Source organism: Carcharodon carcharias, chromosome 16, assembly GCF_017639515.1.
Source record: "Carcharodon carcharias isolate sCarCar2 chromosome 16, sCarCar2.pri, whole genome shotgun sequence".
Classification (NCBI taxonomy): Eukaryota; Metazoa; Chordata; class Chondrichthyes; order Lamniformes; family Lamnidae; genus Carcharodon; species Carcharodon carcharias.
This window is the reverse complement of record NC_054482.1, coordinates 17,389,466-17,412,440: the sequence shown is the minus strand read 5'-3', so window position 1 is coordinate 17,412,440 and position 22,975 is coordinate 17,389,466. Positions and strand designations below refer to the sequence as shown.

The 22,975-nt window shown below is 49.0% G+C and overlaps 1 long non-coding RNA gene across 1 annotated transcript in view; it reads right to left on the bottom strand.

Moving 5' to 3' along the window:
- LOC121289312 overlaps nt 1-21,275 on the bottom strand; it is a 41,965-nt gene extending 20,690 nt beyond the window's left edge. Inside the window, exon 1 of the long non-coding RNA XR_005945535.1 lies at nt 21,026-21,275. This is a non-coding gene — a long non-coding RNA (uncharacterized LOC121289312). The remainder of the gene's footprint in view (nt 1-21,025) is intronic.
- Nucleotides 21,276-22,975: the final 1,700 nt, after the last annotated feature.

Here is a 22,975-nt window from a genome sequence, read left to right as displayed (position 1 = left end):
TTAACTGCTCACTGTTGAAATAATAAACATGAATTTTAACTTCCAGCAGTGCTGCCACTTTGAGATACTTCTTTGCGGAGAAGCCCAGGAAGAAGCTGGCTGCACCCGCCTTACGAGTGTGACTGCGCCTATTGGGTGTAAAGAAGCAGCGTTCGGCTTCACGCCACTGATTGTTCGGGAGCTGAGTCACCCGTTGCTTGCCGTTGTCGTGTGATGGCTTTGTGCGTATGTTTCTGTATGTGGGGGGTGGTGGGTTCTGTGGCCTCCTCCCCCTTACTCTTCATCCATAAGTGCACAGACCCCATGCTCCAATGTTCTGCATCACTAACCAGGGTGCAGGCATGTACCTAAATCTCAGAAGGAAATATAAAAGTGCAGCCAGTTAGTACCCCAAATCATTCCCTACCACTTTGCAATCTCATCTGGAGAGAACAAGGCTGCAGGACTGACCAGAACCACCGAGTCGTCATTAAGGTTGAGGTATCTATTTCTTACCTATTCCCCCTTCCCTTGGGTAGCAGCTAACAAGCAGTCCTTTTTAAATTCAATTTGAAGTTTAATCTTATCCTGCCTTAATTTTACAGAACAGAGTTGATTACAGTAATCATTGTGTCATAAGGTTTAGGTTGTGAAAAAGGACAAAGAATAATCCAGATTGAGAATAATTTACTGTGGAAAACTAATTTCAATGGGCTACCCACACAGGCTCTAGTAATGCCTGTCTTTGGATGTGGAACATTCCTTATTACAGTCCTACTCAGGCACCTCCTATAGTGCTTTTTTCAGTACACTGACGACTGTATCGACGCCACTTCCTGCTCTTGCCCAGAATTTGAAAAAAATCAACTTCCAATTTTGACCCTATACCCCCCTTCATATGGCCCATTTCTGACACTTCCCTTCCCTGACTTCTCTGTCTCCATTTCTATGAATAGGCTGTCTACTAATATTCATTACAAGCCATGCTTTAGGAAAGATGTGAAAGCATTAGAGAAAGGATTCATAAGAATGGTTCCAGGGATGAGGAACTTCATTTAGGAAGACAGATTGGAGAAGTTGGAGGGTAGAATTTCGAAGAATGAAAAGCAATCTCATTGAAGCCTACAAAATTCTTAAAGGGCTAGTCAGGGTAGATACAGAAAGGATGTTTCCCTGGGTGAGGTTCTAAAACAAAGGGGACACAGTCGCAGAATAAGGGGCAGGCCATTTATGACTGAGATGAGGAGGGATTTCTTCACTCAGAAGGTGGTGAATCTTTGGAATTATTTACCCCGGAGGGCTGTAGAAGCTCAATCATTGAATTTGTTCAAGACAGAGATTGATAGATTTCTAGATACCAATGATATCAAGGGATATAGGGAAGTGCAGCAAAATGGCGTTGAGATGGACAATCAGCCATGATCTAGTTGAATAACTGGGCAGGCTCGACAGGCTGAATGGCCGACTCCTACATTCTTTTATTCCTATTCAACATCACGTGAAGTCAGGGGAGAGTTGACAGGCAGAAACAGTCCCCACTCGTGAAAGGATTGAGATGGGAGGGGACAGATTTTAAGTAATTGGCGAAAGAAGCAAAGTCAACACGAGGAAAAGCTTTTTCACATAGCAAGTAGTTAAAGTCTAGAACACACTGCCTATGAATGTGGTGGAGGCAGGTTCAATTGAGGCATTCAAAAGGGAATTCGACTGTTATCTGAAAAGGGAAGAATGTGCCTTTTACTGGGCGAAGGTGGGGAAATGGAAATAAGTGAGTTGCTCAAGCCAGTGCAGAAACGATGGACCAAATGGCCTCCTTCTGCACTGCAACAATTCTGAGATTACTACCCTGAAAAAATGAGTGTTATGTGGAGGAAATCTGTTGAAATAACTTGAAGGACGTATTCAATTAGAAATGGTGTATTTCCAGGATTTTCTGCTGTTATCTTTACCAGCATTCTGAGTATTTTGCTTTCTCTGAATACAATTTACGTTGTGTCGCCAAGATTGAAGAAGCCCACTGCAATTTCTAACAATTTACCGTGGATTACAGAGGTGATTGTGGTTCTGAATATGAAAAATAAAGAATATACTTTACAACTCCAAATGCAACTGCTCCAGATAATTTCTTAAGAAGGAACTTTTGATGTAAAGTCATGTGTGTTTGTGTGTGTGTGTGTTTGGGGGGGGCGGAGGGGGGAGTGTGTGTGTGTGATGCCTACTTCATGTGGTCTTTAAGTTTCCATGCATATAGCATTAAATGGAGATGCATCATCACTGGGAATTAATCCCTTTGAATTTGATATCAATAGTTTCATCTCCTGATATGATGGGAAAGAATTTTTAGTCCTGCGGGTTTGCGCCTGACCCAAAAGGAAGTAAAACAGTGTGCGATGATGTCAGGTAAGTGTCCCAACATCATCGCGCACTCGCACGATATTTCGCTCAGCGGGCAAATGCAGGTGCTGGAGCGGCGCCCGCCATTAATTAACAAGCCATCTAAGGTCCTTAACAGTTAAACTGCCTGTGACTTTTCCTTGCCTGTGCGATTTTCTGCTCATCGCACGGTCAAAACGGGGATGGAGCAGGTTGACATTTTCACAAACCTCATCCAAGGGCAGGATAAAAAGGGTCAGCAGCATTGCCAGTGTGCGTAGTGAGCAGTTTTGGAGATAGTTTGCAGTTGGTTGCTTATTGGTACTTGGCAGCTTAATCTCCACTCAGGGCTTCATTCTTAGCATTTCCAGGCTTCATTTCAGGACCCGTGTGGACCCTTCCAGGTGCCAGACAGTGGTAATGGGGATTGTGGTTGCCACTGGTGGTGCCTCCTCTTCTGAGGAAGAGAGGGGCAGAAGGGAGAGGAGGCGGGGTGTACCAATGCAGCTTCCAGGGGAGGGACATATCTATGGGAGGAGATGTGCAGGCACAAGGGGTGCAGGGCCAGCAGGTAGTCCAAGGTGGAAGGGGCTGCAGAAGATGCCACTATCCTGCTGCCAGGGTTCGCAGGCGGTGATGCAGCTACCTCAATATGTCTGAGGTGCAATGTCGAAGGAGGCTCCCCACCTCTCAAGAAAGACCATGACCCCCATTTGTCAGATGATTGGTCCTGAGATCAGCTCCGACTGTGTGGGTGGACACCCCATGCCAGTGGCTCTGAAGGTCACAGTGGCCTTCAACTTCTATGCCTCCAGCTCTTTCCAGCAGTCAGTGGGAGATCTGTGTGGAATCTCCTAATCAGTTGTCCACAGTTGTGTCAAGCTCTGTTCAGGCGGGTACTGGCCTTTATTCTTTATCATATGGATGAGGCCAGCCAGGCTGAGCAAACCAGAGGCTTTGCAGCGATTGTTGGTTCCTCTGCGTCCAGGGTGCTATAGACTGTACACATATGGCCATCAAGGCGCCAGCGGGTGAGTCAGGTGCCTTCATCAACAGGAAGGGATTCCACTCCATAAACATCCAGATAGTTTGTGATCACAGGATGCAGATTCCGCAAGTCTGTGCAAGGTACCCAGGCACCTCCCATGATACATCCTGAGACACTCCCAGGTCCTGACGCTCTTCAGTGCTCCAGCTTTACTGGATGGATGGCTGCTGGGGGCCAAGGATTATCTGTTGAAGAGGTGGCTCATGACACCTTTCCACTACCCAAGAGCAGAGGCAGAGCAGCATTACAATAGGAGCCATGCCTCCACAAGGGCAGTGGTAGAGAGGACCATAGGTCTTCTCAAGATGCGCTTCCGATGCCTAGACCATTCAGGGGGAACACTACAATACCCCCCAGAGCGGGTGTCACTGATCGTGTTTACATGCTGCACTGTCCACAATCTGGCACTGGCAAGGGGAGGCCCACTGGAGGAAGGGGATCTTGATGCAGTTGCACAGGCCAGAGTGGATGAATCCAGCGGTGAGTCCAAAGATGAACACAGTGAGGAGAATGCTGAGGGCGCAGAGCCAGACCTTGGTAACCTCCAGGGATGCCTTGATCCAACACTACTTCAGTTAGGCTGGGAAAGATCAACTTCAAATGCATGCCAGGGCTGCCTCCTTTAACCTGGATGTCTGAAAGGGTCTTTTCATTTGAACACAAAGAACACTTAGTGCCTGTGCAAAAAAGCTCAGAGCCACCTACCTCCAGCATTACTTACTGGCGTACCCTGCACTAATAAAATAAAAAGGTGAAGCATACTCAGGTCCTGACTAGAAAACAAAATTTATCTCATTTTGACAATTCCAAACTATTTACATAAACTTCTCTGGTCTTCATTCCCAGACCATATAGTTAAAGTAAACATAAGTGAACATAAAATCACCCATGACCTGTCCCTTTTGTACCCTTGGTGCCTTTAACTTATTTTTACAATTGCTTTGTCCAGGTGCTCCCCCCTCACTGGCACCAGCATTGGAGACAGCCTGCTGACTCTGCTGTCTTGTTGGCCTTGATGATCTTGGCAGTTGGCAGCCGGCCAGTGGAGCCTGTGCTGGCCCCGCCTGGGCTGGAGTGGCCAGTGCCACAGCCACCATCTCCCCAGTCGCCACAGCCTCATCAGATGACATGATCGCTGACAGAGAGGCAGAGGAGGTCAATACCTGTGTCAAGGCTTGCAGGTCTGAGCGCGACCCCAGAAACCCTTCATTCTGTCCCTGGAATTGCCTCTCCATGAGAGTTGCCATGCTCTCAATGGAGGAGGCAGTACGCTCGGCCATGACGGTTAACACAGTGCACAAGCACTGCATGGACTCCTCCATCAAGGAGACCATGGCACACAGACCCTCATGGATCTCCACTAGATCCTTTCACACATCCCACTGGACATCCAGCATCTGCCATCTAATGGCCGACTCCAGAGGCTCATCATCTGCCTTCGACTCAGCATTGTCCTGGACCCTCTGACTGCCATCGCCCTGGGCACTCCCTGCCTCTGCCTGCACCTCAAGCGAGTGTGAAGTGCCTTCACTAATGTGCAATGAGAAACTAGCCGCTGCTGTAATGCCCGCTGAGGTGCTGGTATCTGCTGGTATCTGCGGAGGTGCCTGCTTCAGAGAGTGGGTGCGACACAGTTGAAAATGACACCCGGTTGTCCTCCAGTGTCAGGGGTGGCCTTATTAATCATGCATTCCAGGAAACACACTGGATCACCGGCAGGGTGATCCCTCATTTGGCTGCCCCACCATCACCTCAGGCCTTCAGTAAACTGGGCGCCATATTTAAAGGCCATCCCAGCACAGAGCTGGCACTCTTCTAGGGTTCGGAGGCTGCTGGGAATTGATGGCTGCCAAAGTGAGAAAACATGTTGCCCCCAAATTTAGCGATGCCTCCCTTGGAGGGGTCTACTAGAAGCAGTGGAGGCCCACTGTGAAGTCTGCTACCCCCGCTCTGGGTGAAGACCAGCAAACAAGCTCATCAATCCAGCATGGGAGGCAGTGGCAGCTGTGGTCTGAGGCAACACTCTTCAAAACAGGACAGCCACCCAGTGCTGAAAGAGGATGAATGATCTCTGTTCCGCCGGGTAAGTCACTCTTCTCATCACTCTCACAAACCCATCATCCACCCACACGGATCTCACTCACTGTCAGTTCAAGAGACACCACCATTCACTCTCTCACACACACCTTCGTCTGCCCTGTGGATTGTCCTCATCACGTCCATGGCACCACTCACCACCCATACATGCCAGGCATCCTTATCATCTGGCCTGGCATGTGTACTGCTTACACACTCTCCTTCTGTATTCATGCAGGACAAGTTGGCACACAACGAAAAGGAGAGGTCGCAGACTGGTGGAGGAATGCCTGAAATCAAGGTCCTCACAGACTTTGAAAGCAGAGTCATCCAGCTGGCCGGCGAGGATCTGGACCATTCCTGTGCTGACGGTGAGGCCGGTGGTGCTCAACCAAGTGAGGACCCAGCAGTGCAACATCCATCAGACAACCATGCTGTGAGTCACTTCCCCTGTTCCCCAGTCCCCTATCATCATTAATTATCTCTCCTTGCTTTCGTAGGCTTATCCGGGAGACACCTCGGAAGAAGAATCTGATGACACTCTCATTGAAGACCCATCACAGCGCTCACACACACCCTCCATCAGCGCAGAGACACACATTTGCTGGGACCTAGTTCTAGGGCAGCCTTGGGGCCACAATCTGGTGAGCACATTGCACTTTCTGATCCACAGCAAGCGTCAGGGATTTCCCAGGTTTCCGCCATTCAGAGGACTGCTGGACGCCAGAAATTTGCTGAGTCCGAGTCAGGTGACAAGCCTCTGGACTCAGTCATACCTCAGTTACTGGGGCTGCAAAGACAAGCTTGGGAACATCAGGAAGGGATGTCCGCTGCACTCCTCAGGTTGCAAGGCACGATGGAGGAATCCGGCCGCCTTCAGTCTGAGGTGATAGCGCCGGCATGCCAACGCGCTGAGATCAACATTGCTAGGATGGCAGCTGCCATGGAGACCTTGGTCCAGGATGTCAGTCCTGCAATGCTGCTCGGGTTGAGCTCTATCACTGATGCCATATTGGCCTCCAGTAGTACACAAGAGGGGTGCTGGGCAGCTCGATCCCACTCCAACTTCCCCTTCTTCTCAAGAAGTTAGCCAGGGGCTCTCGGGCACCCATAGGGAGGAGAATCAGCAGAGGCAAAGCCCGGGACCATCCACTGAATCCCTCTTCCTGTGACCCCAGCAGCTCCAGCTCCAGTTCAGGCTGTGGAGGTTGCCACTGCCACACAGCAGGATCACAAAAGCAGGCCAAGGCCCTCCAGGTTTTGGCCCTCCAGAAGATGTTCATCAAGGTCATTGGAGACAGGGCATAGCAGTCAGCAGGCTGCCTCCACCTCGCCTGTGGATGTTGGAGGAGCACCAAGATGTAGCAGCAGGGTTAGGAAGGTTAAGAAGATGTGATACTTTTGTTGCAAAACAAATAAACTAAATTAACAAATCAAAGTAAAAGGCAGCCCCTTAAAGACAAAATGCAAAGGAAACTTACCAACATTAAATCAAAATGTGATTAAAGGTGTTGCTAAAACACACCAGTCCCCCATGATGCCCACTGACACGGAAGGCCTCGACGGTGCCAGCCCCTCTCCAGGGACACCCGGCCACAAATGTAGCCACAGAAGAGGGGCAGACAGTCGGGTCGGACAACCCCCTTGATCGCCCACTGCCTGGACCTGTTAATGGCCAACTTGGCCAGGCCCAGGAGCAGGTTCACGAGGAGGTCCTCCTCCCTCCAGGCCCCGCCTCCACACCAGATGCCCGTAGATCAGGAGCATGGGGTTGAAATGCAAACAAAAGTAAAAGGTTTCTCAAGAAACTAAAATGGGGTTGCAGCCTACAACAACCAACACGCTCGTGGTCCCCGGACTCCACAAAGCCACAAAAGACGCAGGCATCTTGCAAGTCTGTGAGCCGCCACATCCTACGATTATGGGGACTGCTGCATGCAATACCATCCATCTCAGGTTCCCAATGGAAAAGGGGAGGACACCTCCATAGAGGACCCCCCCCACTGGGGACCTCCACCACCGGACGGCAACAAGGCATGTCAGGGCGTGTCCAAGCAGCGGGCAAGGGCAAGAAAGTGAAGAGTGTGCAGCAGCAACCCATACCAGGAAGCCCCTCAGCACCATGCTAAAGGACACAAAGTGACTAAGATTGTGGGGCACCAGCACCAGAGGGAGGATTCAGAGCTTGGTGCCAATGTGGAATTCCGTCCAAACAGGGGGACGCTCAGGTGGAAGACCACCACGCACCTGTGCCACCTCGAGATCCAGAATGACATCGTGGCCAAACACGATCATCCTAAGGTCACGAATGGCATTGACCGCGAGCTGGATGTCCACCGATGCTCGTAGCGCCAATTCCTGAAGAATCATCCAGCCCACTCTTCCGCCACCCAGCACATCCCCAGTCCTGGTCACCCCAACAGCCACAGCCCTCCTCCCCACCAGCCACTGAAAAGGGTGGAGAGCTGCGTCGCGAGGCGACCATGTTCCAGACCGATCAGATCCTGGTAAAAGACGAGCAACACCTGCAAGGAGCCACAAAGGCCCCTCAGATTTATAAACAAGAGCTGCACCTCATAATTCAAGCTTTGCACCTGACGGAAGAAATACGTCGTCAGAGCACACCATCTCGGAGGGGGCTCAAGGTAAAGGTATCACTGCTGGGCACCTAACCGACCTCTCTTAGCAGGAGATTCAGAACCTCAGCAGTGATCCAGTGATTCCGGCCTCTTGTGCCAGAAGAAGTCGACAAGCATTCTCTGGATTTTTGTGACAGAATCCAGGGGAGGGGTAAAAGTGACCAGCCGGTACCACAGCATGGTGGCAATCAGCTGGTTTATGACCAGAACTCGACCCTGGTAAGACAGCACTCGGAGCAGTCCTGTCCAGCGCCACAAGTGAGTGGTAATTTTGGCCTCCAGCTCCTGCCAGTTCACCGGCCAGGGTTCCTCAGCAGGGCAGAGGTGGACCTCCATGTAAAGGAACCATGAGGGGGCTGCTGCTGTCCCCTGGTGGGCCAGATGGCATCTCGGGGGTACAAGGTGGGTCGGAGTGGGGCACCACTGCAAGGGCGATAACCTCACCAACTCCCGAGGGGCCCTGCTCAGGGAATTGCAGCCAGGGGTCAAGGCGGGCAGTGGGCAGAGCAAGGACATACGGGGCGGAGACACCACCACCTTTTCCTTGGGGGAGGGGACACTTCCGACCTCACAAGTGGTGAGGTCCTCCCCCTCCGAGGGATGGCACCCTCGCTGGGGGCTGGGGAGACCTCCATCTGCGAGGCCTCCGCCGCCTCCTCAGCCCACTCCAGACGCACTGCCCTCTGGGGTTTGGGCAGGTCCACCCTCTTTAGTAAGACCTCCGGCTCGGGGTCGTGCGCCCCATCGCTGCTGGACCCGGGAACTCGCGTGGGGACAATGCCGGGTCCAGCACTTGGCGCTGAGGCACCCACGGGTCCGGGAACACACGCTGCCACAACGCCGGGGCCGGATGGTGTTTTTCTCCCCCGGGTCGGTGTCTTCAGGGGTCTTTGGGATCGGGGCGTTTTTGGGGTTTTCGGGTGGGGGGAGGTGGGCGGTTACAGGGGGCCGTCTCCGGGTGGTGGGTCTTTCTCCGCGCCTTCTGCCGGCGTGGATTCTCTCCCCCCCCCCAAACATCGCAGGCAACCCGAGGTGGCATTGGCAGCGGGGGTTGGGGAAGTGCGGCAGTGCCAGCCACGGGCAGCTGGGCGGCGCTGGCGGCCTTGGAGGCGGGACAGCTCTTCCCAACATGCCCCACCTCCCCGCAGGCGCGGCACCGCACGCCGTCAGCCGTCCCAAATACGGGTAGGCGGCCCCCTCCGAAATGGCGTCAATCCGCCCCTCCGTGCACTCCTCCCGGGCCAGGCGAATGAAGACCTGGCACCCGGAAGGAGTACACGTGGCGGAGACCGGGCTCCCTGGGGCCGAGCGGGATCGGCACTGCCCCGGCCCTGACCTCCCCCAGTCGGTGAAGGTGGGGGAGGAGGAGCTGACCGGGAATGAAGGGTGGGGCATTGGATAACGCGAGCCTCTCTGCGGTGACCTCTAAAGGGTCAGCCGCTAGGTAGGCCCCACCCACGGTGGGCACCCTGGCCAGGGCCAGGTGAACTGCCCGCTCCGATCTCAGGAAGAACACTGCCTTCCCGTACATGCCTGAGGCCGCGATGATGGCCGAGGGGCCTACAACCCCGGCCAAAGCCTTCACGCTCGCCCCTATGCTCATCTCGAGGTGAATGTAGCTCTTCACACCCCCATGGCCCTGGCCAAGGGGCAGAACAGTGACAGGGCCGCGGAGGCCGTTGGAGCAGTCACACCCGCACAGGTCCTCTTGCTGATAGTGCCATCTCCACAGCAAGTACAGGTAGAGGGGGGAGGAAAGAGAGAGGGAAAAGGACAGGGAGACACAGGAGGGTAAGGGTAAAGGGTGCAGGCTGGGTGGGTGTCACTCGGTGGAGTGGAGCATGGGTGGGGGCCTCGAGGTTCTTCCTGTAGGCGGAGGGCAATGTCTTCACCAGGCAGCCGGTACTGCCCGGCACACAGGAGTCAGCACTGTCCCTCTTCACCGGGCAGCACCAGCTACCTGGACACAGACACGGGTGGAGTAAGGAGGGGCTGGCATCACACACACCCCTTCTCCCCAAGCCTCTGCAATGATCTTCACTCCTCCCCTCACAAAACACACGGTCACTTTCAGCCCCCACCGAACAAAAGTTCCCACACCCACTTCTAATGTTCTTTCAGCAAAAAAAATTCTTTGCCACCTGGCTTTCCCATCCACAGCACCTCCTCTCTCTCTCCCTCTCTCTCTCTTGTTCTCTCCTCCAAGACTTCAGGCTTCAGGCGCTGCAGGCTCCAGGCCTGTTGGGAGAATGAGATTGGAAGCTGTGGAAGGAGGAGATCTTCCTTCCACAGCTTCCAACCTCATAGACTCCCAACCTCAGACAGCCCGCTTCTACCTCCTAGCCAAAATCCACAAACAGGACTGTCCCGGCAGACTGATCGTGTCAGCCTGTTCCTGCCCCACAGACCTCATTTCTTGCTATCTTGACTCCATACTCTCTTCCCTTGTTCAGTCCCTTCACACATACATCCCTGATTCCTCTGACACCCTACATCATATCAACAATTTCCAGTTCCCTGGCCCCAACCGCCTCCTCCTCACCATGGACGTCCAATCCCTCTGCACCTCCATCCCCCACCAGGATGATCTGATGTCTCTCCGCTTCTTCCTCAAACAGAGGCCCAAACAATCTCCATACACCACTACTCTCCTCCGTCTGGCTGAACTTTTTCTCTCACTGAACAATTTCTCCTTAAACTCCTCTCATTTCCTCCAAATAAAAGGTGTGGCTATGGGTACCTGCATGGGTCCCAGCTATGCCTGTCTCTTTATGGGGTATGTGGAACATTCCTTGTTCCAGTCCTACTCCGGCCCCCTCCCACAACTCTTTCTCCGGTACATCAATGATTGCTTTGGTGCTGCTTCATGCTCTCGTCTGGACCTGGAAAAATGTATTAATTTTGCTTTCAATTTCCACCCCTCCATCATTTTCACATAGTCCATCTCTGACACTTCCCTTCCCTTCCTTGACCTCTCTGTCTCAATTTCTGGTGATATTCATTACAAGCCTACTGATTCCCACAGCTCCTCACACCCCGCTTCCTGTAAGGACTCCATCCCATTATCTCAGTTCCTTCGCCTCCGTCGCATCTGTTCTGATGATGCTACCTGCAAAAACAGTTCCTCTGACATGTCTTCCTTCTTCCTTAACCGAGATTTTCCATCCACTGTGGTTGACAGGGCCCTCAACCGTGTCCGGCCCATCTCCCGTGCATCCACCCTCACACCTTCCTCTCCCTCCCAGAACCATGATAGGGCCCCCCATGTCCTCACTTATCTCCCCACCAGCCTCCGCGTTCAAAGGATCATTCTCTGCCATTTCTGCCAACTCCAGCATGATGTTACCACCAAACACATCTTCCCTTCACCCCCCCCAGTGGCATTCCACAGGGATCGTTCCCTCCGGGACACCCTGGTCCACTCCTCCATCACCCCCTACACCTCAACCCCCTCCCACGGCACCTTCCCATGCAACCGCAGAAGATGCAACACCTGCCCCTTTACTTCCCCTTTCCTCACCGTCCAAGGGCCCAAACACTCCTTTCAAGTGAAGCAGCATTTCACTTGCACTTCCTTCAACTTAGTCTACTGCATTCGTTGCTCCCAATGCAGTTTCCTGTACATTGGAGAGACCAAACGCAGACTGGGTGACCGCTTTGCGGAACACCTTCAGTCTGTCCGCAAGCATGACCCAGACCTCCCTGTCTCTTGCCATTTCAACACTCCACCCTGCTCTCATGCTCACATGTCCATCCTTGGCCTGCTGCATTGTTCCAGTGAAGCTCAACGCAAACTGGAGGAACAGCACCTCATCTTCCGACTAGGCACTTTACAGCCTTCCGGACTGAATATTGAGTTAAACAATTTTAGACCTTGAACTCTCTCCTCCATCCCCACCCCCTTTCCATTCCCACCACGCACCCCACCCCCCCCACTTTTTTTCCAATAATTTATATAGATTTTTCTTTTCCCACCTAATTCCATTATTTTTAAATGTATTTCCATCCATTGTTTTATCTCTACCTTTTAGCCTATTTCGATCCCTACCACCCCGCCCCCCCCACCCCACCCCCCACTAGGACTATCTGTACCTTGCTCTTCCTGCTTTCTACCCTTAATGTCACCTATTATCACATTCCTTAGATAATATCACCACCATCAACACCTCTTTGTCCTTTTGTCTATGACATCTTTTGGTTATCTCCACCTATCAATGGCCCTCTATCTACCTGTCCCACCCACCTTTTAACCAGCTTATATTTCACCTCTTTTCTATTTTTACTTAGTTCTGTTGAAGAGTCATGCGGACTTGAAACATTAACTGTGTTCCTCTCTGCAGATGCTGCTAGACCTGCTGAGTTTTTCCAAATATTTTTGTTTTTGTTTTGGATTTCCAGCATCTGCAGTTTTTTGCTTTTATTCAAACATGTCAATGTGGCTGCGCCTGAACTGTCTCAGCTGTGGCAGAAGTGGCCGTTCCCCTCCCCACCCCATCCCACATGTGCTTGTGCACTACCATTAGACCACGCTGCCTTGCACTCCCCCCACCCACCCACCCACCGCGCCCCCCCCCCCCACCCACCCCCCACCCCCGCCTCTACATTGCCTCACCGCAGTGCAACCCTTACCCTGGCCCTGCACTGTCAGCCAGCCAGGAAGAAGCGACTTGCCGGTGCCGTCGCCTGAATGCGCAGCACCTCTTCCTTGAAGTCAAACAGGCGACCCTCACGGGCACTGTGCAACGTTAGTGTGCACTCACCTCCAAGTTCCCCTCAAAGTTCAGCTTGCTAGGTGCACATCTTTTCGGTGCAGTTGTGAAACACATCGGCATGCAATCACGCCAACATGCCCAGATGATCCAGCGTGGGGGGGGGGGGGGGGATGCTTCCAGTAAGGAAGGCTTATGATTAGATACAGATCCATTAAAATGATATTCCTGACATCCAGTGGTGGGAAAGGCAGCCCACAATTTACAGGTGGGGTGGACGATTGCAAACTGGTTTCACAACCACACAAAAACCAATTTTTAGCCTTCTCGCCATATTGTCCTCTCACACCCACCATGATGCCCGCTGCCAACAGGGCTGGAAAACTCCAGCCTCTGACTTACCTTTCCAGTGCCGACATCACATGGTATTTGTGCCCTTCAACAATTGGTTGCCAAATTACTATAAGAACTATTCAAACTAAGTGTTCTCTTAGTTACTCTTAATAGCTGCATAAATAATATAGATGGTAAGAATTTAGTGCAACTGTAATATCGTTTTGTCTTTCAGATTCCCAGCGACCTGCCGTGAAGATCCCCATGTTGCTTTACGCTGCTATCTTTCTGATTGCATTCCCCTCCCCCCTGTATTGACTGTCGAGCCATTGAGAGTTACGCGTCAAGTGAAAATGCCCCGGATTCACGGTCAGAACTCCAACAGCCCATTTTCCCAATTCGTTTTGGAGAGAAATACCTGGCACACCTGGATCGTTCTCCAGCCCTGCAGAAAATCCGAGCTTTGTCAGTGCAACTGACCCAGCTCCAAAGCCTTCTCCAAGACCAAGGTGGAGAGTTGGACGGAGCTGACAGTCAAAACCAGAATGAAATGCATCAAATATTTGAACAAGAAAAATGGCAACCGGACTTAATTCTCTCCTTTGATTAACCATTAAACGTTTTTGTAGGAAAGGTGAAGAATGCTCAAGAGGAATATCTTCGGAAAAAAGCTGCGGAGATCAAGCAAATAATCGATTGAGTGGGAAAATAGATAGCACTGAACAATTAAGGTGTGCATTTCAACTCAGTTAACAATGTATTTGACCATTGATTTATATTGTAGAGCTCTGGATAATAAACACATAGGTGCAAAATCATTATTTTTTTGTATAAGAGAATGTCTAATATTTAAATTTTTTAAATAAAAGCTGCAGGCTGTATGCTTTTTATGGAGGCAGCATGTGTTAAAGGAGGTTTTATGGCACAGTGAGTAACGCCCCTTCCTCTGGGCCAGAAGCTTCAGTTTCAAGTCTCACTCCTGAACATGATGGCCAAGGAAGGTGGGTTCATAATGCGGCCAAACAGATTCTCAACTTGTAAATCCTCCCAACATACCCCAATGGCAGGTGGTAAGAGCGGGAAAGATTCCTGGTCAGCCGTGCGATGGAAAGAAGTTGGAGCTTCTAGCATCGCTATCCATAGCTCCAGGCTACAACATACATGTAAAAGTGTATGTTGCCACAGCAATGGGGAGGAGGTGTGGGGGTACACCAGCCGTATGGATCAGATTGGTACCAGCAGCATAGGGTTCAATCTCCCTTCCCGCTGGTGTGGATTTCAGACTGGCTTCCTTGCCTTACTAATGTGAGGGTTTGCCTCTGATTGGACTAAAGTCACAATAAGATGCCGTAATGCATCCATTTATAAAATAGGAAAGCTCTTTGTTCCACCACTGCTTTGATTTGCAGTTTGCACTGGAGCAGAATTTTCAGGACCACTCTGCAAGGAAGAGGGAAACACAAAGTCGCTCCATTACCTTCAAACATGACCACTAAAAAACTCCCCTACTGCCTTGCAGCTTCCCTGCTCTTCTCCAACCACCATAAATCACAATCCCTTTGATCTGACAAACTAACTGCAGCTTCATTCCACATCAAACAGTGGCGTAATGCTGCTGGAGAGCACCTGTTCTGGCACATCCTTTAACCAGCAACAGCCCCACGACTCTCCATGAACAGCCCCACGACTCCCCCATGAACAGCCCAATGACTCCCCAGAACAGCCCCATAACTCCCCCCGGAACAGCCCCACCACTACCCCCAAACAGCCCAATGACTCCCCCATGAACAACCCAATGACTCCCCCCGAACAGCCCCGCAACTCCCCTTGAACAGCCCTACCACTACCCCCAAACAGCCCCATCATTCCCCCCAAACAGCCCAATGACTCCCCCAGAACAGCCCCACAACTGACCCCCAAACAGCCCAACAGCTTCTCCCCAAGCAGCCCCACGACTCCCCTCGAACAGACCCGCCACTACCCCCAAAACAGCCCCACCACTACACCCCCAAACAGCTCCACGACTACCCACGAACAGCCCCACGACTCCTCATGAACAGCCTCATGACTTTCCCATGAACAGTTGCACAACTCCTCCCCAAACAGCCCCATGAAGCCCCCACCGAACAGCCCCATGACTCCCCACCGAAGAAGCCCCACAACTCTCCCAGACAACCCATGACACCCCCCAAACAGCCCCATGACTCCCCCAAACAAGCCCTACAACTCCCCCAGACAGCCCATGACACCCCTCGAACAGCCCCATGGCACCCTGCCAAACAGACCCATGACTCCCCCCCGAACAGCCCCATGACTCACCTGAACAAGCCCCACAACTCCCCCAGACAGCCCATGACACCCTTGAGCAGCCCCATGACTCACCTGAACAAGCCCCACAACTCCCCCAGACAGCCCACGACACCCTCGAGCAGCCCCATGACTCCCCCCCGAACAGCCCCAAGACTACCCCCCAAACAGCCCCATGACTCCCCACCGAACAGCTCCGTGAATTCCCTTGGACACATCATGACTCCCCTCGAGCAGCCCTAGCTCCTCCCACCCAAAACAGCCCCATGACTGTCCTCTAACAGCCCCACAGCTTCCCCCTTGAACAGCCCCACGACTGCCCCCCAAACAGCCCCATAGCTCCCCAGCCAAGCCATGCGAAACTACAGGACAGGTGACCTGGGCAGGCACATCATTACAAAGGAGGTGGCCCAAAGAGCAGGACACAGCAAAGGGGCCAGGAGAAAGGTCCCAGAACTTCCAGAAGTAAAGTTAAAGTTAAGGAAAGCTCCAAGTTAAAGAAAGAGCTGCAAAGGAAGAAGAAAAGTGGGAAGGGCAAAGGCCCCAGGAGCTTCAAGGGTATTCGGATATTACCTGTTCACTATTATGCCAATAAGAGGGCCTAGGTAACCAGGCACGTGTGCACTGTCAGGTAGCTGGACTTGAAGAAAACCATGTAAAATCAATGTTGCTCCTGGACAATTGTTGAGCACATCAAAGAACAATGTTTTCGCTCTTTATTACCCCACCCCCACACCACCCACCACCAATGTAACATCATTAATTCAGCCAATGGGCCAAGGCAATTTTTGAATCATGAAATGTATATGATAAAAACAGAGATGACGAGGATGACATAGTGAATCCGGCAGAGAAACTGTCCATAGACAATATTATTAAAATGTTTGATGGGTTGATAGATGCAATCAAGCAATGTAGATCTATAAGTGAGCAAGAAATAATGTCAATCTGTAAAATAAAAAACAAACTTATGAAACAAAAACCAATGTTGATGAGACAGATGAAGCTGGAAGAATTATTCAAGAATTCCTCCCAGCAGAGGACATCGACACTCTCAGCCCTCTCCTACAAGCAGGATCGCAGATGGTGCCAGAGTGGGAACTTATTACAGGTATCCTGCATTTATTATTCAGTGATATAGCTTACTTTTCTAGCCATTTTATTGACTTTGGCTATAGCCAGCCTAGGCTTAGACTATTACAATGTAAGTAGGCCTAATCCAAATGCCGCATCCAAAAACCAGAATTATCCAAAATCCGAAATGTGATTGGCCCCGAGGAATTTGGATAACAGACACTTGACCTGTAAAATGTTGCGTAATGAAATTCTAACTACGCTAAAGGCTAATGATTCAAAATACCACACAGTTCAAAATAAAATGCCTACTGCCCACCAGCATTAATATTTTTCACTTAAATAACGTAGTTTACTGATGTTTGGGGACATATATGATTAATACATAGGAAAATGATGCAACAGTTGATTTAGAAATGATATCGCCAACACATTTTTTTAGAGCTCCTGCACCTCAAAATACAGGACTGGCATCAAGCATACCGGATACTTTTCATTGTGCAAAGGCACAGTAGGCATGGGAAGTTTTTGCCAGGCTTAACTTGTATGTATATCTATGCACCTGTTCTTGAGCAAAGAACACCTCATTTCTCTCAGGACTATACTCAACTTGTGCACATACCCAATGTTTGTGTGTCAAAAAGCAGACAGATCCAGAAATCCCTCTCATTAAAATTATACATTCAGTGACAAGCTGAACATCACTCACTTCAAAAATCCTACAGTTAAATCCCTGCCATGCTTTTCTTAGAAAAACAAAGGACTTAAATCATATTTTGTTTTCAATTCCTACTTCCACTTCTGCACACTTTTAAAATAATTAAGCATGTTCTCTGTAATCTGTGAAACCTCATAAGTAACAAAGCTAGAGATCATTTTCCCATGGTACATTCCACTTAGCAAACTGTGTGCATTTCTCTTCACATCTCTTGCTAACAGACATGCTCTAGTCAATAAACAGCTAATGCTTGCCGGCATCTTTGAAGGCTGAGGTCCTGGAAGCTGCATTTAAAAATCACGGGGATAGAAAATGACTTGATGCATATAACAGGGTGTGTTCTTGTGTTGTGTGTGGGTGTTCTGCTATCCATAGAATCACAAAATAGTTCAATACAGAAAGAGGCCATTTGGCCCATCATGTCTGTTGCATCTCTCTCATAGAGCAATCCAGTTAGTCACATTCCTCCCCTTTCTCTATATCCCTGCACTTTAATTCCCCGTTCAAGGCTATTATTGAATCTATACAGACCACAGTCTCAGTTATTGCATTCCAAATCCTAACCACCCACTGCGTAAAGAAGTTTTATCAGTCGCCTTAAATCTGTGTGCTATGGTTCATCTATTGGAAACAATTTATATTTATTTATCTTTATCTAATGCCTTCATGATTTTAAACAGCTCTATCAAATCTCCTCTTTGTCTTTGCTCTAAGGAGAACAACACCAGCTTCTCCAGTCTATCCCTCATCCACGGGGCCCTTCTGTACCCTCTCCAAAGCCTTCTCAACCTTCCTAAAGTGTGGCCAGAATTGGACACCGTATTTCAGCTGGGGCAAAACGCATCCTTCATACAGATTCAAATATTTCCTGTGTTTTGTATTCAACATGGGTTAAATTCAATAGCACCTAAAACAAGGTGGTGGGGGGGATTGTGATGCACAAATAGCCCATGCCTGTTGATTATTATGCAGGCAGCACACCAACTTTGTGCTTTTAGCATCCAGCCAGTGATAACAATGCCATTGATTGGCTGAACTCATCACCAGGGAACCAAACCAGCATCAATTAAAGCTGACATACCCCTCTTAAAGGGCAGGTGTGCTGTGACTGGGGTAGGTCCTGGATGTCATATAGAAAGTGAGGTGGAGAGAATGGGCTCTAAGGGCTTTGGATGCTGCACAGGGGCCTTGTTGTAGCAGGTGGAAAGGACAGGAGATGTCCTGCATCCACAGGTGACCAGCAGGACCTCCGGACACATGTTCAGAAGACAGTGGCAGTTGGGAGCCATGGGGTCCAATTTCAGGAATCAAGCCCTGAGGGCTTGCATGCAGCACCACAAAAATTTCAATGGCCTCACATGTGGCCAAGTTGGCCGAATTCAACTTCAAATGTCATACACCACCAACTGCACAACAATCTGACACTGCTGAATTCACCACACCCCCATCACTCATCTGCCAACAATCCTTATCCATCAAGACACATGTGTGGTATTCATATGTTCCACTGCACCCTCAGTTACTCAAGTGTCACATCAAAATCTCACAGTTTGTACACACTGTCAACTATTCAACCATGACAACATCAGCCAAACAGGTTGTATCACAGTCACTGACACACATTTCTCTGTCTCATGCAAGGCAAGCGTAGAAATCAAGGCAACCTGAGCTAACTGCGGGAATACGGGTGCAACTGCATGTTTGAAGCCCCATGGAGGAGGCAGTGCTGGCCAATATTGGAGTGGCTATTGCTGAGCCCCATCTGTGGGGCTGAAACCATCAAAAATGATGGTGTCCTCATACCTAATCCTCCCTCTCACATCCCACTCCCCCCACCACACCCCACCCATCCCCACCTCCCCCCCAACTACCCCGCCCCTCCCCACCACCCCCACCCCCCCACCTCATAGCACACTGCGTAACCTCTTACTTTTTCTCTTGCCATTCTTACCCTTGCACCTTTTCATTTCAGATATACAAGAAGACAACCTGGACAGGCAGTGGAGGAACAGCAAGAAGACAGTGATAATGACTCATCATCACTAGTTTCACATTTGCAGCCAGTAACTCTGCATGCAAGTTAGAGGATTGCGTAGAGCTGGGTTCTGCAAATGGTGAGACACCGAGCAAGAGAAGATTACAGAAAGGGCAAAGGGAAAAGGGCAAGGATAGCACCAGTGCCAGCTCACAGGACAGTGAGGTGGCACAGGAGTTCGGCTGCAGAGGACTCAATTGAAAGCTTCAAAGGCAAAGCCTCCTGAAGAATGCTGATGGTGTGCACAATAAAATGCTTGATGCATTAGGAAGTGCTAAGTCAGCCTGAGGTCAATTTGAAGGAGCATGGAGGAATTCAGCACCAACTGCTGAAAACTTGAAGCCCAACCTTTCCAGCTTCTATTTTTGCATTTTGAACAAGTGAAGGCTGTGATGGTCAGTGACAGGGAGAAGATGAAGTGTGGAACAATGGGTGAATATGAGCTTGGTCACTGCGTCGCACTCAGCTGAGTTATTCTCAAATAGCCCAGCCAGAAATGATTTGTACAAGTTGTTTCCTCACATACTCAGCTTCCTCCTTCTCCTGCTTCTCAGCTGCTCACCACATAGCTGGTGGCAAGGACCATTCCCCCATGATGGTGAGGTTGTGCAGAATGTAGCAGACCACTATGAAGCTTGATACCTGCTTCGCCAAGTACTGCAGACCTCCTCCAGTGTGATCTAGGCATTGGAAACATTGCTCCAACACATGAAAGGTCAACTCTATTAAATGTATTTTGACAGCATGGGCTTTCATTATGTGCATGCAACATACAAGTGCATGGGCTGTGCACCAGAGTCATGATCTATGTCATCAGTGAATTGCTTTAGTCATCTAACAGCCATGCATTGGTTTGCTACAGTAACATATATGTAGCTGGCACAATGGACTGTTGCAGAATGAAGGCATTATGACTGCTGCCAGGACACTGGGCGTTGACCCGCATGATTTGCTACCTATGGTTATGCACCAGTTGAACATTGAGGGTGTGGAATCCATTTTGCTTCCCCTGTACACACATGTGCATTCAATGGCACCCTGTAGCATGGGGAAACCTGCAATCACAGCAAAGCCATATGATCACTCCTCTGCTGCTCTCTGGCAAAAGAGAATGAGATGTAGCTAGCTCTCTTTGAATGCAGAAGTTCAGTGACTTCCTATATCGCAACAATAGATGGTCAACTATTAGATATTGCAAATATTGCCTGCTCTAGCCTGAAGGAGCCTGATGCTTAAAGATTCATCATTATGGTCACCTTCACAACCACTGGTAATGTAGCCCTGGTCTTGCTCTGAGGTTGTAGTTGTGGCTGCACTTGGTGGCAGATTTCAATAGGGGTGTCCTTACTATAGCCCAGGCATCTCACATTCTCACACATTGTCCCTCACTGAGATTAAGTTAAGATAATTACTCCCTGGACAACCTGGGCAGATATGGTCTTCAACTGTGAGCTCTGTTCTCCCTTCTGCCCCTCCCTCTTTCAACAATTTGTCCTAATCTGTGTGCCCTCTGTTCATTCTCCAAAGTAGGCTGTATTCTAAGGGGAAAGTCTATTAGTTCACACATGCCTGGCAGCAACTGGTTTGTGCAGAAGTTCTAAAGTTAACAAAAATTCCTTCAGTACCAACCACACTGTGCTCTGTAGATGTCTGCAACTTTAAACAACTATAAAAAGCAACAAACACCCGTAGAATTAAAGCAACTGCCAGAAAAAAAATCAACCAGTAATTAACCTGTAAGCAATTGATGATTCCTTTAAAAATGCTGATGAGGGGAACCCTTCCTGCTGTTGAACATATGCTCGGTCATGCAAGGTTGAGAGAAGACGTTCGCTAGAACGTTAAGCTCTAAAATGGTATCACTTGTTGTCATATCTGCATGACACATTGACAGATTACACAATCTGCCTGTTCTGCATGCTTCTGATAGTCACTCATTATGCATGTTAACACCCTTGTCGATACAGCATTCAACTAATTTGTCCAAAAAGTGCTCAGAGAAACCATTTTGGAACTCATAGCATCCAAAAAACATACACAAATTATCCCAATTTCTTGCCAAATGACTATATCTATAAAGCCCATTACATATGTTTTATTAAATACTTTATTAAACGGTCTTGCCGCTTTCAAAAAATTATATACAAACTTTGCAGATGTTGCTGTTACATACATATATACATATGAACATATGAATCAGGGGCAGGAGTAGGCCATTTGGCCCCTTGAGCTTGCTCCACCATTTGAGAAGATCATAGCTGATGTGATTGTGAACTCAACTCTACTGTCCTGTCTACCACCTGTAACCTTAGATTCTTGATTGACAAGGGAGTCAGTCTAACTCAGACTAAAACAAGTTCAATGACTCTGCCTCCACTGCGATCTGGGGAAGAGAATTCCACAGAATAACAACTCTCTGAGAGAAGAAATTCCTCCTCATCTCCATTTTAAATGGGAGACCCCTTATTTTTAAACTGTGTCCTCTAGTTCTAGTTTCTCCCATAGAGGGAAAACATCCTCTCAGCATTCTCCCTGTCAAATCCCCTTAGGATCTTATATGTTTCAATAAGATCACCTCTCATTCTTCTAATCTCAAATGACTACAGGCCCAAACTGTCCAAACTTTCCTCATAAGATAATCCTTTCATTCTAGGAATCAGTCTAGTGAACCTACTCTGAACTATTTCTAATACAATGATATCCTTTATTAAGTAAGGAGACCAAAACTGTAAACAGTACTCCAATTGTGATCTCACCAACACCCTGCACAATTGTAGCAAAACTTCCCAACATTTATATTCCACTCCCCTTGCAATAAACAACAATATTCCATTTGCCTTCCTAATCACTTGCTGTACCTGCATACTAATTTTTCATGATTCATATACGAGGACACCCAGAACCCTCTGTACCATAGCATTCTGCAGTCTCTCTCTAGTTAGATAATATTTTGCTTTTCTATTCCTCCTGCCAAAGTAGACAAGTACAATTTCCCATATTACACTCTTTCTGCCAATTTTTTGCCCACTCATTTAACCTATTTAGATCCCTTTGCAGACTTGTTATGCCCACTTCACTTACTCTCTTATCTATCTTTTTCATCAACAAATTTAGCAAATTCGGTCCCTTCATCTAAGTAATTGATTGAGATTGTAAATAGTTGAGGCCCCAGCACTGATCCCTGTGCATTCCATTCATTACAGCTTGCTAATCTGAAAATGCCCTACTCTCCATACTCTCTGCTTCTGGTTAGCTAATCAATCTTCTATCCATGCACATATGTTATCCCTTACACCATGAACTTACTTTTTTTGTAGCAACTTTTGATGTGGCACTTTATCAAATACCTTTTGGAACCACATCAATAGGTTCCCATTTATCCATGCTGCCTGTTACTTTCTCAAAGAACTCCAATAAATTAGTCAAATGCAATTTCCCTTTCACAAAACCATGTCGATTCTGCCTGATTGCATTAAGATTTTCTATGTGCTCTTCTGCTGTAATCTGCTTAGTAATAGATTCTGGCATGTTTCCTATGACCGATGTTTGGCTGTAATTTTCTGCTCTTTGTCTCCCTCCTTTCTTGAATAAATGAGTTAAATTTACTATTTTCTAGTCTGATCGGATCTTCCCAGAATTTTGGGAATTTTGGAAAATTGCAACCGAAGCATCTATTATCTCAGC